Here is a 19,099-nt window from a genome sequence, read left to right as displayed (position 1 = left end):
TGTCTTGATGATGACAGCTTTGTACTAGAGCTTGAAGTCCGGAATTGTGATGCCACCAACTTTGGCTTTCTTTTTCAATATTCCTTTGGCTATTCGAGGTCTTTTCTGGTTCCATATAAATTTGAGGATTATTTGTTCCATTTCTTTGAAAAAAATGGATGGTATTTTGATAGGAATTGCATTAAATGTGTAGATTGCTTTAGGTAGCATAGACATTTTCACAATATTTATTCTTCCAATCCAGGAGCATGGAACATTTTTCCATTTCTTTGTGTCTTCCTCAATTTCTTTCATGAGTACTTTATAGTTTTCTGAGTATAGATTCTTAGTCTCTTTGGTTAGGTTTATTCCTAGGTATCTTATAGTTTTGGGTGCAATTGTAAATGGGATGGACTCCTTAATTTCTCTTTCTTCTGTCTTGTTGTTGGTGTAGAGAAATGCAACTGATTTCTGTGCATTGATTTTATATCCTGACACTTTACTGAATTCCTGTACAAGTTCTAGCAGTTTTGGAGGGGAGTCTTTTGGGTTTTCCACATAGAGTATCATATCATCTGCGAAGAGTGATAGTTTGACTTCTTCTTTGCCGATTTGGATGCCTTTAATTTCCTTTTGTTGTCTGATTGCTGAGGCTAGGACTTCTAGTACTATGTTGAATAGCAGTGGTGATAACGGACATCCCTGCCGTGTTCCTGACCTTAGCGGAAAAGCTTTCAGTTTTTCTCCATTGAGAATGATATTTGCAGTGGGTTTTTCATAGATGGCTTTGATAATATTGAGGTATGTGCCATCTATCCCTACACTTTGAAAAGTTTTGATCAGGAAGGGATGCTGTACTTTGTCAAATGCTTTTTCAGCATCTATGGAGAGTATCATATGGTTCTTGTTCTTTCTTTTATTAATGTGTTGTATCACATTGATTGATTTGCGGATGTTGAACCAGCCTTGCAGCCCTGGAATAAATCCCACTTGGTCGTGGTGAATAATCCTTTTAACGTACTGTTGAATCCTATTGGCTAGTATTTTGGCGAGAATTTTTGCATCTGTGTTCATCAAGGATATTGGTCTGTAGTTCTCTTTTTTGTTGGGATCCTTGTCTGGTTTTGGGATCAAGGTGATGCTGGCCTCATCAAATGAGTTTGGAAGTTTTCCTTCTATTGCTATTTTTTGGAACAGTTTCAGGAGAATAGGAATTAGTTCTTCTTTAAATGTTTGGTAGAATTCCCCCGGGAAGCCGTCTGGCCCTGGGCTTTTGTTTGTTTGAAGATTTTTGATGACTGTTTCAATCTCCTTACTGGTTATGGGTCTGTTCAGGCTTTCTATTTCTTCCTGGTTCAGTTGTGGTAGTTTATATGTCTCTAGGAATGCATCCATTTCTTCCAGATTGTCAAATTTGTTGGCGTAGAGTTGCTCATAGTATGTTCTTATAATTGTCTGTATTTCTTTGGTGTTCGTTGTGATCTCTCCTCTTTCATTCATGATTTTATTTATTTGGGTCCTCTCTCTTTTCTTTTTGATAAGTCTGGCCAGGGGTTTATCAATCTTATTAATTCTTTCAAAGAACCAGCTCCTAGTTTCGTTGATTTGTTCTATTGTTTTTTTGGTTTCTATTTCATTGATTTCTGCTCTGATCTTTATGATTTCTCTTCTCCTGCTGGGTTTAGGGTTTCTTTCTTGTTCTTTCTCCAGCTCCTTTAGGTGTAGGTCAGAAGAATTTTTTAAAAAATATTTTATTTATTTATTTGACAGACAGAGATCACAAGTAGGCAGAGAAGCAGGCAGAGAGAGAGGAGGAAGCAGGCTCCCTGCTGAGCAGAGAGCCCGATGCGGGGCTCGATCCCAGAACCCTGGGATCATGACCTGAGCCGAAAGCAGAGGCTTTAACCCACTGAGCCACCCAGGTGCCCCATGACTCAGAAGAATTTTTAATGAGTGATTTCCTAGATATAAAATGAGTTGGTCTGAGTGACTTTCTAGACCCCTGCTAGTCCTTGAACTTCTGTGACTTGATGAATCAACATGAACTTCATGATCTTTTAAAAGAACTCTATTTATGAAAGGCAGAATAAAAGTCACCCCAAACTCGATCCAGGTGCAAATTTGAAACCAAGGGTGCTTACTATTTACATAGAAAATGAAAATGTAATTTCTGTATGCTGTAGGAAAACACTAAATGTTTGAGGAATGAGTGGAAAATAGCACGAAAGAAGAAATACTAGTTTGAAACTTCTGTCACTGGGTTCATCACAGCTTTTATTTCTTGTATCTTAGGATGTTTTAATATTTGGGGCCTTCCAGCCACAGGAGAAGGCTAGCTAATTCCTGCCGATAATAACAGCTTGCCTGGAACTATATCTTCTGCATGCAAACAGAGTCTCACATGTGTCCCTCAGTCCCCACAACAGTCTCTTTTTCTGACTCTGAGACAGCACAACAGTATCTCCCAGGACCTAAGTCATCCCAGGACCAGGTACCAGGCAATCAGAAATCACCTCTCTAGCCCCAAACCTGCCTGAATTACTCATACAGGCTAATCCTAAAATCTTCGCCCTGCCTTTCCCACACAATCCCCAGTAAGACACTGGCCTAGACTTTCCCCATGTTCCTGATTCTGCCTCTTTTTTTTTTTTTTTAAGATTTTATTTATTTATTTGACAGAGAGAGACACAGTGAGAGAGGGAACACAAGCAGGGGGAGTGGGAGAGGGAGAAGCAGGCTCTCTGCCAAGCAGGGAGCCCGATGCGGGGCTCGATCCCAGGACCCTGGCATCATGACCCCAGCCAAAGGCAGAGCCCAACGACTGAGCCACCCAAGCACCCCCTCCTTCTGCCTCTTGACCACAACCCGGGGTCCCATCCCCACGTGACCCTACGTGGTGTGGTGGCAATGTAGGTCATAAATTCTTTTTCCAATGGCATGGAGCTCCCTGTATCATCATTCTATTACTTCCATAAATTAAAATCCCGTGGGTCCCAATGAGACAGCAACCTCCAGGCAGTTTTTGTTGACCATGGAAACTGAGAGAACTCCCTGTCCTCCATGTTCCTCGTCGCTGGGGTTGGTTCCCTTCCTCAGGACACCTTACAAATGTTAACCCAGACTTCTAAGTCGGTCCCCACGTGGTCTGCGCAGCTTTGCAGTATATCTTGATCACACATCCAACCCCTAGACTGGGCCACATTCTCAAAATGAATGTTTTATTTTAAAGTATAGGGTGACAGGCATAGGGGATAGAGGTGGAGAATGACAGATACTGTGGCTTTCCTTGTTATTTTGGAACCATTAGTCACCGGACAATGCCCAACTGAAGCCGTGTCCCTAGTGTGTTCCTCCGGTATCAGATGGAATTTGTTATTGCCTCGAGCCTCCTCTCCATAACAATAGCTACGATTTGGGCATCTACTCCGTGTCTCTAATCCTCACATCAAGCCTTCACCAAAGCTCTGATTATCCCCGATTGTTTGGTGAAGAAACTGACCTCAAGAGCTCAGTTTTCTCGTGGACACACAGCTTGAAGGAAGAAAGCTAGTAAGTAAATGAGCCAGGATTACGAACTGAAATCTCATTCTAAACCCTGGCTTCTTTCCCCTACATCACGCTGCCCCGGAAGCAAGTACCAGAGTGTGAACCACGGATACCCTGGACCAGACTTACGGTGGCTCACGTGGGTAGCAAGTTTCTTTCTGTTGTCATGACTATGTCCTGCTGCTCTTTGGGATTGCAGAGGGGAAATCTCTTATCATCTCTGGCTCTTGTTTCTTACTCTGAAAAACAAGGGATTGGGAGATATCTTCTATGATAACAATTTGGATTCTTAAAATATGATTATAACTTTGCTACCTATGATGTATGAGAAATTTATATGCTATATCCTTCTTATTTTCCTTTTTAAAGTGTATTTTATTTATTTGACACAGAGGGAGAGCACATACAAGCAGGGGGAGAAGCAGGCAGTGGGAGAGGGAGAAGCGGTCTCCTCACGGAGCAGGGAGCCCAATGCGGGGCTTGATCCCAGGACTCGGGGATCATGACCTGAGCCAAAGGCAGACACTTCACTGACTGAGCCCCCCCAGGTGCCCCATATCCTACTTCTTTCCGAAGCAGATTTGAAGTACCCAAATGCCCAAGTGTTAGTTTTATTTAGCTGACATTTTCACTTTTTTTCTTTCTTATAATTCCAGAAAATCAACAAAGAAAATGAATTGGTTAACTTTAAAGAGAGCTATCTTTAGTGACCCAGTATGTAAAGTACAAATAAGAGAGGGATGTCTGTAATAAACAAATGATGTGTCATTTGGGACCAATGCAGTATGATGTGTGGGTTCATCCAGCATAGACATCAGTAGACTTCGGCATACTTCGCATTGTTAACATTTCCAAGACGTGTGTCTGTGTGTGTGTATGTGTCAACCTTAATATTTAATTTCACCCCTGATTGGTCTCAGCATGGCTTGTGTTTTCATCTGTCTTTCTATCAGTGGGGATGGGTAGATACACACAGATCCTTCTCGTGCCTGATCTACATTTTGCCCTGTAGTTTACGCGGGTCAGACATTTAACTCAGTCCAATCTGGGACCAGGATAGTGTATTATTATCTGGCCCAGCAGGGGATCGGATCCGAAGCCTTGTCCCATGAGCCTTAAAGTCTAGTCAACTAGCCTTAAAGTCTGAGACGCCACTCAGTTCAAGCAATGTGACTTTTTTCCATCAGCTGGGCTACTCAGGCTACCTGATTGTATCTCAGTTTCTCCACTTTTTCCCCAGGGATAATAATACCTCTGTGACACTTAATGGAAACCAGTATTTTTTGCCTGATAGTTTAAGTTCGCTGCACATAGTTAACTGGCTTATAAGATAATCCAATTAACTGAAGAGCAAAGACAGTATACAATGTTAAAAACAGTTCTATTGGCTACAACCTAATTTTAACTAAGTTTAAAGTTGGCTTTTTTTTGTTTTCCAGAATTTTTTCAGTTTGGAGGAAATTCAATATGGGGGAAAGAAAGAGAAAGAAACTGAGAGAAATAGGAAGAGAATTTTTACTGTTTTTGAGCCAAAAGTTTTTGAGGAAACATATATATTCTCTCTATATATATTCTAATCCCTGTTTTTTTTTTTACTATTCAGTGAAAGGCACTATTCTGTAAAATTTGCTGCAACATGGTGATCCTGATGGTCAGACTCACTCTCTTTTACTGTTGTATTATTACTGTAATTAAATTGTTGTATTTTTTGGCCAGCATAGTATTGTTGTTTTCCATTATATAAATGCTTAGCCTGAATTGTGATCAAAAGTGGAAGAGTTAAAAATTTGGGTCATAACTGTGTATTGAAATGGGAATGAAAGTAGCAATTCCCCAAATACTGGAAATGCGGCTGAATAAACATTTAAAGCAGGGTGTGGTCTTTAAGTACTACCAATACATCTGGTTGCTGCCTGGTTAGGAAAGGGCTAAGTCGACTCGCTAGACAAGTCCAACCGAGACTAACAAGCAGCTCTGAAACTGTGTTCTCACCTTCTGTTCCCATAGGATGATGTTTGTCAGCTTAAAAAAAAAAAAATTGCCAAGCAATGTATTTTTCAACCAAACAAAATGAGCCATAGGATTTTTCACGTTAAAGCAGGGTTTGGGTGTTTATCTGAGCAGTTAGTTTCTGAGAGCAGTTGATGCTCTGCGTCTTGTCACTGAACACTTGCCACGCCATGTCGCTGACTCCGTCAGGCTGAAAAATCTCTGGAGTGCTCTGGTAGCAGGAGGCACCTCCAGAAATGCTAATTAATGGACAGTCATTTTCTGTCCTCTAAAAATAAGATCAATCTATTTGCTAAGAGGAATGCCGACTCCACAAATTTGATTTGTATTTTCTTATTCATCTTCTTTCTCCTTCCAAATGAAAAACAAGCCAGACAACTGTTGAAAATTTCTTAAATCGTTCCTGCTTCATTGCCATCCCGAAGTACGTGTCAGAGAAGAGAAATGTAGAGGGACTGTTTGAATTCAGTGTGAGGACTAATTCGGAATCCCTCTGAAAAATTACAGAAGACAAATCAAGGCCTGCTCAAATGAAATAATCATGAGGTTGATTGTATATAAAAAACATGTTGATTTCTATGAATAACTCAAAATGTCTCTTCTACTTACTTATTAACCTCTTCGTAATTACATTGTAGGGAATATGTTTTTCTTTTTCCCTTTACACCGTTTACTTCCACTACTTTGAATTTGTTGTTACAGCAGGTAAAGCATTTCCTTAAAGTAAAAAAAGTAGTATTTAAAGATCTGTTCATCGTGGTGTGGAATTTAGAAATAGAACCATCCTAAAGTTTGTAGAGAGACATCAAAGATCCTTGGATAGCCAAAGTGATCTTGAGGAAAATGAACAAAGCTGGAGGCATCATACTCGCTGACTTCAAACTACATTACAAAGCTATGTTAATTAAAACAGTGCGGTATGGTAGAAAAATAGACATACAGATCAGCAGAAGGGAGTAGAGAGCCTAGAAGTAAATCCAAGTATTTACAGTCAATTTTAATTTATGACAAAGGAGTTAAGAACGTGCAGTGGGGTTCGGCTTTTCAATAAATGGTATTGTGAACACTGGACAGCCGTGTGCAAAAGAATGAAAATTGACCACCATCTTATACCATGTACAAAAATTAACTCAAAATGGATTAAAGACTTGAATGTAAGCTCTGAAACCATACACTATGGAAAGCAGTGTGGCAATCCCGCAAAAAATTAAAAAATAGAACTGCCGTATGATCCAGCAATTCCACTTCTGGGTGTTTATCAGAAGGAAACAAAAGCACTGATTCAAAGAGATATGTGCATCCCTATGTTCATTTTGCAGCATTACTTACAAAAGCCAAGATATGGAAACAACCTAAATTGTCCATCAATGGATGGATGAATGGATAAAGATGTGGTATATATACACAATGGAGTATTGCCCAGCCATAATAAAGAACAAGATCTTGCTATTTGTGACAACATGGATGAATCTTGAGGGTATTATGCTAAGTGAAATAAGGTAGACAGAGAAAGACAAATACCTTTGTGATCTTTCCTATAGGTGGAATCTGGGGGGGGGGGAATCCAAGTTCGTAGATACAGAGAACGGATTGGTGGTTGCTCAAAGCAGGGCATGGGAGAGAGTTGGGAAGTGGGAGAAATGGGTGAATTGTTTTGTGGGGTTTTTTGTTTTTTAGCTTCAATAAATTGAATTTTAAAAATCTGCTAACAGTGGTGACACACTGAGAAGCTCCATGGCTTCTGGGCTCTGGTGGGAGTGGGGAAGCTGGGATCACTGTGACCCCAATGGGAGTGGTGGTGAACTTGGTACGTGTTGTGAGCCGCGAGAGGGGATAACTACATAGTCGGCTCCTACTAGAAGGAAATTGTGCAAACAAGCCCAGCAAATCAAAATAAGCACCATTTTTTTTATAGTATAGACAAATGTCCTCAGGCCAAGATTGGCATTCATATTTAAATCATACATTCAGTTCATGTTAAAGGTCTGCAGATCTTCTCTAATAACAGATATAATAAGATACTCGTTTAAATTAGGAATATGCATGTTTTCTGTGATTCTTTTCCTCTGCCACCTGGTGGATTTTGCTTAAAACTGCAGTAGTGATGTCCTGAATTGAACAGGTCAGCTGATGTTGATGTTTTATGATTGACCTCATTTGAGTTTTTCCAAACTATTGACAGACACTGTTAATAAACATTTTTAAAACAATCCTAGGTTAATAGAAATTTCAGGGAAACCTAGTTCTCTTTAGGGCACTTTAAAAATGTTTATTGTTAAACTATTTTTTCCTTGGGTCCATTTCTCTGCAGAAATGGAATGGTCATCACTTTAAGCAAGTGTCTAGGTTAAGGTCTCCAATTTCTTTCAGAGTTTTTTTTTTTTTTAAAGATTTTATTTATTTATTTGACAGGGAGAGATCACAAGCAGACGGAGAGGCAGGCAGAGAGAGAGAGAGAGAGAGAGAGAAGCAGGCTCCCTGCCGAGCAAAGAGCCCGATGCGGGACTCGATCCCAGGACCCTGAGATCATGACCTGAGCCGAAGGCAGCGGCTTAACCCACTGAGCCACCCAGGCGCCCTCTTTCAGAGTTTTTAAAATACGAAAGTTTTCAAGCATACAGGAAAGTTGAAAGAATTTTACAGTACATTATTGTATATCCCCACAGAGATTCTACCATTAGCATTTCTTACTTGCTTTGTGTTGTATCATGCCTATACCTATCCCTCCATACTCACTTATTTTTAATAAATTTTAAATTAATTTGTGGGCATCAGTCCCCTTCCCTCAAAATGCACTCATTAATAAGAGCTCAGTGTCTGTTTATAGTTCGTTTTCTTAAAGCACTATTTTACTGTGAAATTGGAAATGTTTGGAACAGAGGTAGAACACAAGACCAGGTTAAATACCATCGTTTTACGACCAGGGTAATTAGCATTGTTAATCATATAATAATACCAGCATTAGTCACAATAGCCAAATGGTGGAGATACCCCAAGTGTCCATCAGCAGATGACTGGGTAAACAAACCGTGCTATACACACGTGACAGAATATAGTTCATCCAGAGCCAAGGAATGAAATTCTGATACCTGGATGAGCCTTGAAAACATTAAGGCCAAGTGAAATGAACCAGACACAGACAGACAAACACTGTTTGATTCTGCCTCTACAAGGTATCAAGAATAGAGCAATTCATAGAGACAGAAAGTCAGGCAGAAGTTGCCAGGGCTGGGAGAGAGGGGAATGCAAAGTTATTGCTTAATGGTTACAGAGTTTCTGTTTGTGGTGACACAAGGGTTTTGGAAATAGATGGTGGTGGTGGTTACTTAACATTATGAATGGACTCACATGCCACCAAATCGTCCACTTAAAAATGGTTAAAATGGTAAAGTCACGTTATGTGTATTTTTCCATGATAAAAAAAATTTTTAGGGACGCCTGGGTGGCTCAGTTGGTTAAGCAGCTGCCTTCGGCTCAGGTCATGATCCCAGCGTCCTGGGATCGAGTCCCACATCGGGCTCCTTGCTTGGCAGGGAGCCTGCTTCTCCCTCTGCCTCTGCCTGCCACTCTGTCTGCCTGTGCTCACTCTCGCTTCTCTCTCTATGACAAATAAATAAATAAAAATCTTAAAAAAAAATTTTTTAAATAGGTAAAATATCATTCTTTTATGATTAGGATAATTAGAATCATTGGTCCTTAATGGGTTGTTATGCATCGTCCTGCAGTTTTTCCACAATGCATCCAGAATCCATGCCACATACTTGATCAGCAAAGAGAAGATCATGCTTTATTCAAGGAACAAAGTTATCAATGAGAGTTACATTTGAGAGTACGTGACAGAGGAAGCAGCAATATGTACCTTGTAGAGATGACCAGAAATGGGCCATTGGAGCCAAGACACAGTAGCAGTTGTCACAGCTAGGGACTACTGTGTGTGTTTACATACCAGAGAGAGGACAGTAGGGGAAGGCAGCACCCCCTAGGACAGGGGTGACCCTCATGCAAGGGGTCTGGCAATGTCTAATATGGTTCAGAGAAATGGCCCATCCTGGAAGATGGAGTAGTGGGGCAAGGAATCTGGAAAGGGTGCCATGACAGAGAGTAGGGTAGACAGGTAAACCTGTGACATATGGTGGACAGCTGGGAGGCCTGGATATGAGGGCCAGGCTGCCACCCACAGGCAGGGAAATAGGGCAGGTCTCTACTGCCGGGGTGGAGTTAAGGATCCACTCAGTTTCACAGATCATGAACTTGGAAATAAGGAAAGCCAGCAAAAGCTTTGAGAATATTTATATCCTTCAATTTAACAATTTGCCTATAGGGAATTTCTTCCACAGAAGTAATTATTTATCACAAAGTTATGACTATTCATACAAACATTTTACTAGCAACAGTGCTTAAAATAACAAAAAATGTGATTCATTTAAATGCCCAAGAATAAAGAAATCCATACAGCCAAATAACATGTAGCCATTAAAAATGGCATCATGGAAGAATTCCCAAAGGCTTGTGAAGATGCTTCCATTTTTGTAAATACTACAGACTGTTCCTTCGTTGGATGGTACTTCTGTAAGGACTCAATGAAAAAATAAGAGGGGATTGCACTGCCAACATTTTATATCTGAAGTCACCTTTGTTACTGAGAACTTCTTTGGGTTGCAGAAGGAGATCATGGGATATGAGAAGTCTTTCTTTTGCTCATTTCATTCATGTCGTTAAAATGTCTTATTACCTTTCTTTACTGAAAGAACACTTTTATAGTCCTGCATGAATGCAGAGACAAAAAACTGTATTAAAAAGTTTGCTTCTCTGGGCTCCTGGGTACTCAGTTTGAGCATCTCTGACTCTTGAGTTCAGCTCAGGTCAGGATTTCTCTCTCCCTCTCCTTCCAAACTCCACCTCCTCCTCTTACTCTCTTTCTCAAAAAGTTTGCTTCTGTTTTTGCAGAGGAGCCCTTCTCAGTGATAAATACCAGTTTCTGTCATTCATTCATTCATTCATTCACTGAATACCTACCTGTGTGCCCAGCATTGGTTAACACCAGACAGAGCCCTTGTTACTGGTTGCTCAAACTCTTAAGACAGACCACCCATAAGCACACCATGTGTGATCGTAGATAGTGATGCTATTTATAAAACTGAACAGGAGACAGCAAGACTGGCTGGGGGTGACTGCTTCGTGTACAATGTTCTGGAAAGGCCTTGCTCTGAGAGGCAGATCTATGACCAGGTCTATATGCCAACCAGTGGAAATGTCCGGCACTTGACACTTCTCTTAAATAGAAATCATGTCCTCTCATACAATTTGTACTTATCTGCCCCGTGTTCAAGTATGGCAGGAGACAGGTGGTGTCTTATTGAGAAGAAACTTTCACTAAATGTCATTCTTGACTCACTTTGTAATTTCTTGAAAAGTCAGAAAAGATATGACCAGGTCATTAATCCAGACTTTACAAAATGAGCTTCAAAATTTTTCTGGTAGAAAATTTCTAGGACACTATTCTAGGTGGATTCTGCCTCCAAGCTTCTAGCTCAGAGTACAGATGACTGACCGTGGAACCCAGCCCCAGACAGTGCCAAGATAGCTCCTCCTCATCCTCACCCATTCCTCCGCCAGACCCCCCAGTGAGGCCGGCTTTGTGTCAGGGACTCCCAAGAGCCTACAGAGTTCATTTTACTCATCCATCCTGTGAATATTTACTGAGCATCAAGTGTGTGCTGGGCTCTGGGGATGAAATAGGGAGATAGCCCAAAAACATGCCCTGTGCCCACAGAAACTGTAGCCTACTGGAAATCACAGACAATTAAGCAAACAATGACAACAAAATTTAAATTGTAATAATGTAATCATAAAATAAGGTGCTTTGGGGATCCTGAGCATAGACCCCATGAAGAGCGGTGAGAAAAGGGAAGCCAAGGTACTTGCCAGTTCTCTTTACCCATTACGTTTTTAACAGAAAATGTTCAAACCTACACCGAGGTAGAGAGACTAACATAATAATGTCCCATATCCATCACCCAGCTTCAATAAGTATCAATTCATGGTCAATCGTGTTTTCTCTATCCCTTTCCCAACCCCCAACCCCACCGACTCCTTGGATTATTTGAAGCAAATCCCAGGCATGATTTTACTTATCAATGTTTTTGTGTTTATGTTGTATTTATTTTGTATTTATTTTATCTTCAACTCCTGGTACAATATCTGCTCATGGTAAGTGCTCAATAACTAAATTAATTTGTTTGCTAGATCAATAAACATGTGAGTGTTTGGGAGAAAGGCACGTGACAAAGGGCACTGTCCGCCATATTGGAATTTGGACTCAGTTCTGTGGGCACTGGGAAGGCAGCGCAGGGTCTTGAATCAGAGAGTGACATAAAGCAGTCACTCTGTCTAGAGTGGAAAAAGAATTAGAGGAGGAGTCTTCATCCACAGAGGGATTTTTAGGAGGCAGTTGTACAAATCCAGGCAACCAGACTACAGTTATGTGTAGGAGAGGCTAAGAAATTGGAAGGAGTGAAAGGGTGGATGGGGGGATGAGACAGAGGAAATACCCAAAGTAACACCCAGAGATAGAAAGGGGAAGAGGAAGGAAAATAACCAGTAAGGCAAAACAAAGGAAAGAGGTGAGCCAGAGAAAGACGAGGGAAAGAGTAAAAATGAGAAGATGCTGAGAAGTATGGAGCGAGAAGGACTCATAGCACCAGGGGACTGCCAGGTTCTTACGTTAATCTTATTGAGCCATACTGGGCAAATGCCCTCTGAGAATGGGTTGCCCATTTCCTGCCAGTTTTCTTTGCCTCTATGGGTTGAGTGCCAGCAACACTCAAGCCACTATTTGATCTGAGGAGAGGGGAGGAAGGGAGGGAAGGAACAAGGGAAGGGCAGCGACAATAGTTCACAGGGTCTTGTGGGTATCCTAGAAGCATCCAGGCAGTGTGGGGGGAGGTGAAGTCTGGGCAGGAAAAGAGCTGGCAGGAACCAAACTGAGGGGGAAGAGCCTCCAGCCAACTGGGGGAGATTCAAGGCCAGGTCTTCTCTTGGAGGAAGCTGGAAGGGGAACAGAGCCCCGGGCTCTGGGCGGATGCCCATTGTCCTTGGAACATCTGAGAGGTGTTTAATAGAATGTGGGTGGCTCAAGGCCCCCACAGACCCTGGCGGCAGGGGAAGGGACAGTTGTCCCTAACCACCACCCTGCCTGCCAGACTTTCAGGTTCAAGGCCTTGGCAAAACAGATCTTAAAATTGAACACCCTTTAGAACCCAAAGTTTGGCAGACAGGGGACCAATATTTGAGATATTCCTGTTTTCTAAACTGGTAGGTTTAATAAGGTTTCCTAGCCACCATGAACACTCATTTGTTTTTGAAGGGCTATGAAGGATTTCCCTCCACCCAGCCAGCCTCTTGCCACACTGCTTCCTGTATGGTCTCAGGTGGGTACAGTCTTGGGTGGTGGCTGACAGTCATGGGTCCAGTTTGCTGATTGGGCAGAGTGATTCCCCACAGCTGCTCAGTAAGGAGCAACTTACTCCTTCTCCCTCCTCCTTCTCCTCCTCCTTCTTCTTCCTCTTTTTTTTTTTTTTTCAATTTTACTTAAATTCAAGTTAGTTAACATTTATGTGGTATTATTAGTTTCAGGGGTAGAATTTAGTGATTCATCAGTTCCATGTAACACCCAGGGCTCATCACATCATATGCCCTCCTTAATACCCATCATCCAGTTACCCCATTCCTCCCAGACCGCTCCCCTCCAGAAACCCTCAGTTTGTTCCCTATGGTTAAGAGTCTTTTATGGTTTGTCTCCCTCTCTGTTTTTATCTTATTTTTCCTTCCCTTCCCCTATGTTCATCAGTTCTATTCCTTAAATTCCACAAATGAATAAAACCGTATAGTATTTGTCTTTCTCTAACTGACTTATTTCACTTAGCATAATATACTCTGGTTCCCTCTACATCATTGCATATGGCAAGATTTCATTTTTTTGATGGCTGAGTAGTATTCCACTGGAAGCATTTGTTCTTGTCCTTCATTTTCCCTCTGGGCTAGCCAGGGGCTGCCACCTGCAAGTGTGTTTGCATTGCAGGTTCCACCTTCCCCTGGGGGGAGGCTGACCTTGGACTGGGGTTAGCAGACCCCTTTGGGCAATAACCCTGAGCTAGGCTCCCTCACCTCACTTTCACTGGTGACCAAGGTGGCACTTTGTTAGCTCTTGGATGACTCTTCTGTCCAGAACTTGGTGACTTGCTTTTGGGGGGCCCCTGGAGGGCCTGGAGAATGCTGTGGGCAGCCAGGCTTCTGCAGGCAAGGCTTGGCCTGCAGCAGAGGAAGAAGATGTCCTGACCTGGTCTGTCACTCCCCCAGGGCTCCTGGTGAGATCCCCGACTGTCTTTTTGGCTTCTTCATGGTATACGTGGACAAGTTTCTCCCAGACTCTTCATGGAGTTATTTGTATCAGAAGAGAAACTAACAGGAACAGTAAACCAAAGGGACCCTAAGCAGGGGATTGGTGGGTGTTATACAAATTCCCTTGGTCCAAAACCACACATATTTTATAGAAAAGGGAGCAGCCACCCTTAGTCTCTCTTTCTCAAGAATGTTGGTGGCAGTCTACAGTGCACTTTGTTCCTGTAAGAAGGACAGCCTGTGACACTGCAGGTCCTGAACCGGGAAGTTCAGACCCCGTTTGATGGTTTTCCTACTTCTCTCCCTGTCCTCCCAGATGCTGTGGGATCACATCAAACAGGAACCTCTGCCCTCAAGTCTGAACATCTGAATGTCTGGACTTAAAGCTGGTGCTCCTCATGGTACAATACAGTCACAGATCATCATGGACTGGCAGAGAATGTTCTGGATAATGACATTTTCTCTGAAATAAGACCACAGAATTCCTGAAATTGATAGTTTGTAGCCATTTAAAAAAAAGAAAGCTTTAAATAATATGTACTCATGACTCTGCCTTAGTTAACAGAGTGGGATGGAGCAGAACATAAACTTGTGTTGATTTAGAATCGCCATTGGCTGGACACTCCTGACAGCATATTCTGTCCATGGGAGAAACGCAGCCTGCCGTTTCCCTGAATTCCATCAGATCACCTTCTAGCCAGCCATCGGTGTCCCTGCTTCTATTTTAAAAGTCCTAGTTTACTAGTCAAGTTTAATAGTTTCACTTTTGCACCACTCCCCTTGGGTAGGCTTTCTAAAACCACAGATATGCATAGAATGAGAATTTGTAGAGCTAGAAGGAAACTGGAGCTTCCCATTGGTCGCCTGAGGGCAGGATGGCAGATTGCTAAGGAAACCTGAGAATCCAGTGTTCGTACCAAGAAATCAAGATCTCTCTGTGCATCTGAAGGAATCAGTGATCAAGACCTTGTCCCCACTGCCATTGTTGAGGTGAGTCTTTTAATTTACAGCTTAATTTCATGGTCGCAGTTAATCTGGAACCAGGTCCCAGGGAGAGAACGCCACTGCACCCGTCCGTGTTCAATCCCATCTATGGCAAGTGTCATAGGATTTGGAACTCCCGAAGTCCTCACCTACGGTTCCTGCCCTCTTGAGTCGGGGTGGGATGCAGCCATCGGTAAACCTGGGCAGTTAGGAGGTGTATGAAAAAGTCCAAGCCAAAGATCAGGGACCCTGATGAGAACAGAGGAGCGTCCAGATTCAGTCCCTGTTCCAAAGTGAGAACTGGCAGGTTTGGTGACTGGTTTCTGGGTGAAGTTAGGGGGCAGTCTCAGATAAGACGGCTCTCTAACGTGGCTGTGACACAAGCCAGGATTGAGAGCACAAAGATAGGAGCTATTTTAAAAGGATAGGTAGCAGGTTCCTCTTTGTACATATATTTGAGGGGAGGTGGAGGGGGAATACAGTTGTTACTGGCATAACAAACACTCGGGTTATAACTATTCTGGAAGAGGCTTATGGCATCGCTCTGACTAGGAAGACCCTGTGGTGGAAAGAGCCAGGCCATGTTGCTTCTCTTAGACCAGGTTCTTTGACCAACCAGCTGTATCCTCCTAAGCACATCATAACTTTCCTGACATTTCTTTTTTTTTTTTTTTTAAGATTTTACTTATTTATTTGTCAGAGAGAGAGAGGGAGAGAGAGAGAGTGAGCACAGGCAGACAGAATGGCAGGCAGAGGCAGAGGGAGAAGCAGGTTCCCTGACGAGCAAGGAGCCCGATGCGGAACTCGATCCCAGGATCATGACCTGAGCCAAAGGCAGCTGCTTAACCAACGGAGCCACCCAGGCGTCCCCTTTCCTGACATTTCTAATACATTTTTTAAAGTCTCTAAAATGAGAATATTTTCAAGGTCTGTTTTCACCGTGACAGGTATACTTTGATTGGCTCTGTCTCTTTTTCCAGGATGGTATACTTGCTTGGCTTTTTTCTTTCTTTTTTAAAGATTTTATTTATTTATTTATTTATTTATTTATTTATTTGGCAGACAGAGATCACAAGTAGGCAGAGAGGCAGGCAGAGAGAGAGAGAGGAGGAAGCAGTCTCCCCGCTGAGCAGAGAGTCTGATGTGGGGCTTGATCCCAGGACCCTGGGATCATGACCTGAGCTGAAGGCAGAGGCTTTAACCCACTGAGCCACCCAGGTGCCCCTTTTCTTTCTTTTTAAAAAGAATGTATTCATTTATGAGAGAGAGAGAGAGAGAGACAAAGAGCAGAGGGAGAGAAGCAGACACCCTGCTGAGCAGGAAGCCTGATGCAGGGCTTGATCCAAGGACCAGGAGATCGTGACCTGAGCCAAAAGCAAACACTTACCCAACTGAGCCACCCAGGCGCCCCTAATTGCTTGTTTTTCCAACAGTGCACTTGTGTATTGCGGCTGAGACAGCTACATCAGCCTTATGGCCTTATCAGCTGTATCCAGTAGAAGCTTTGTCTCTCTGTCAGGGCACTGCCTGCCTCCTGTGGTTTGAAGCTAGTGGATTAAGTGATGGTGACCGGCTGCCCTAGTTGCAGGACTTGAACTTCCAGCACTGTCCTAATTTCCTTGCTGTACCCTCTCTGGGACTTACTTGCTATTGTGCAACCTTAGGAAGGTTTTTTGGTTTTGTTTTGTTTAAGTTGCAGTTAAAAAAAAAAATCACATCACATAAATTCACCATCGTAACCATTTTTTTAAAAAGTGCACAATTTGGGGCGCCTGGGTGGCTCAGTGAGTTAAAGCCTCTGCCTTCGGCTCAGGTCATGATCCCAGGGTCCTGGGATGGAGCCCCACATCGGGGTCTCTGCCTGGCGGGGAGCCTGCTTCCTCCTCTCTCTCTGCCTGCCTCTCTGCCTGCTTGTGATCTCTGTCTGTCAAATAAATGGATAGAATCTTAAAAAAAAAAAAAAGTGTACAATTTAATAACTTTTAGTCCATTCACAATGTGGGCCAACCATCACCATACTCCAGTTCCAGAAGATTGTTACTATCCCACAAAGAAACCTTGTTACCCGTGGAGCAGTCACTCTCCATTTCCCCTTCTCCAACTCCTGGCAACCACTAACTGCTTTCTGGCCCTTTGGATTGGTCTCTTCTGAATTTTCATGTAGATGGAGTCATAAGAACCGTGTCCTTTTGTGTTTGGCTTTTTTCACTTAGCATGATGTTTTCAGGGTTCGTCTGTGTCATGGCACGTGTCGGTGCCTCCTTCTTTTGTATAGCTGAGTAATATTCCACTGTAGGCACATCGCACATATTGTTTATCCGTCCATCTACTGGTGGACATTTGAGTTGTTTCCAACCTCTGGCTGTTGTGAATAGTGCTGCTATGAATGTTCATGTGTAAGTTTTTGCTTGAACACCAGTTTTCAATTCTTTGGGGTACATACTTAGGAGAGGAATTTCTGGCTCAGATAGTGATTCTATGTTTAACTTTTGGAAGAACTACCAAACTGCTTTCCATAGCAGCTGAACCATTTTGCATTCCCATCAGCCACTTGTGAGGGTTCCAGTTTCACGGTATCCTCACTAACACTTGTTATTTTTTTTATTTCTTTATTATAGCCACCCTAGTGGGGGTGAAGTAATGTCCCACTGTGGTTTGGGTTTGTATTTTCCCAATGATCAGTGATGTGGACTTATCCTTCCATGTGCCTGTTGGCTATTTGCATATCTATTAAAACCTTTTGCCTGTTTGTTTCATTGGATTGTTTTTTGTCTTTTTGTTGTTGAACTGTAAGAGTTCTTTATATATTCTGGATACTAGACCCTTATCAGAGGTATGATTAGCACATATTTCTCCCATTCTATGGATTGTCTTTTCACTTACTTAATGGTGTCCTTTGATTTATAAGTTTTAATTTCAGATGAAATTCAAATCATCTAATTTTTAATTCTGTTGCTTGTGGTTTTGGGTGTCCTATCTAAGAAAATGTTGCCAAACCCAAGGTCATGAAAAGCTACCTTTTTGTTTCTCTAAGAGTTTTATGTTCTTACATGTAAGACTTTGATCTATTTTGAGTTAATTTTTGCATATGGTCTGAGGTAGGGGTCCGACTTCACACTTTGCATGTATATAACCAGTTACCTTGACAACACTTAGGAAGGTGCTTATAACTATTAGTTTAATTCCACAGCAGCTAACCATATCAACGGTTCTATGATTTCCATATATTGTGCCCATGCATTGTGGGCACTGTTGATTGTCTACCGGTATCCATTATGCCTTTTTTCTTCCTAACAGAATCCTAGTTTTGTACCTACTTCTGTCCCACATGATTCAGGGTAAGGTGATCCCACTCTGTGCTCCAGAGCAAGCCCAAATCTGCTGTTTTCATTGTGTAGTCCTAAAGGTCCTTTCAGGGGTTTTATGGTGTCAAAAATATCTTCATAATAATATTAAGGTGTTTTTTGCCCTTTACTCTGCAGCTGACATTTGTGCCAATGATGCCAAAGCACTGGTGGGTAACGTCATTAGTCGCATATTGTACACACTATAGTTGTATCATTGTATTCTTGCATTGCACCATGTACCTGCAGGAAAAAACCAACTAGCTTCTCTTAATGTCTTTGATGAAGTAAAAAAAATTTTAATTCTATTAAATTTTGACCCTTGAATACACATCTTTTTGATATCTGTATTTTAAAAAATGGCAAGTATTCATAAATCCCTTCTCTACATATTAAAGTATGATGGTTGTCTTGAGGGAAAGCACATGCGTGATTGTTTGGGTTGTGAACGAATTTAGCTCCTTTTTTGCTTGGAAGAGTGAATGACAAACTATGATGACTTAAACTTGAGTATTTCGTAGACATAATCTCAAACTTGGACAAAGTGAGCCACTTCAGAGAAAACAATGGACAATACTTGTTACCAGTGATGAAGGTCAAGCTTTTGAGCAATATTAGAATTTTAGAAAAATTTTTAGAAATTTTTTAGAAAATTTGTGTCAGTGTGAGCTTGACATCTTCCCAATATTGATTGATAGCTATTTAAAGACTTCTCTGATAAGATCAGGGGTGATATTAATTAGATTATTTTGATATCATAGAATGAAATGTATCAATATTTGGAAGATCTACATAACTCAGTGGACTAGTATTTTCCAGATGACCAGTGCTTGACT

Source organism: Lutra lutra, chromosome 4 (genome assembly GCF_902655055.1).
Source record: "Lutra lutra chromosome 4, mLutLut1.2, whole genome shotgun sequence".
NCBI lineage: Eukaryota > Metazoa > Chordata > Mammalia > Carnivora > Mustelidae > Lutra > Lutra lutra.
This window is presented reverse-complemented; position numbering follows the sequence as displayed.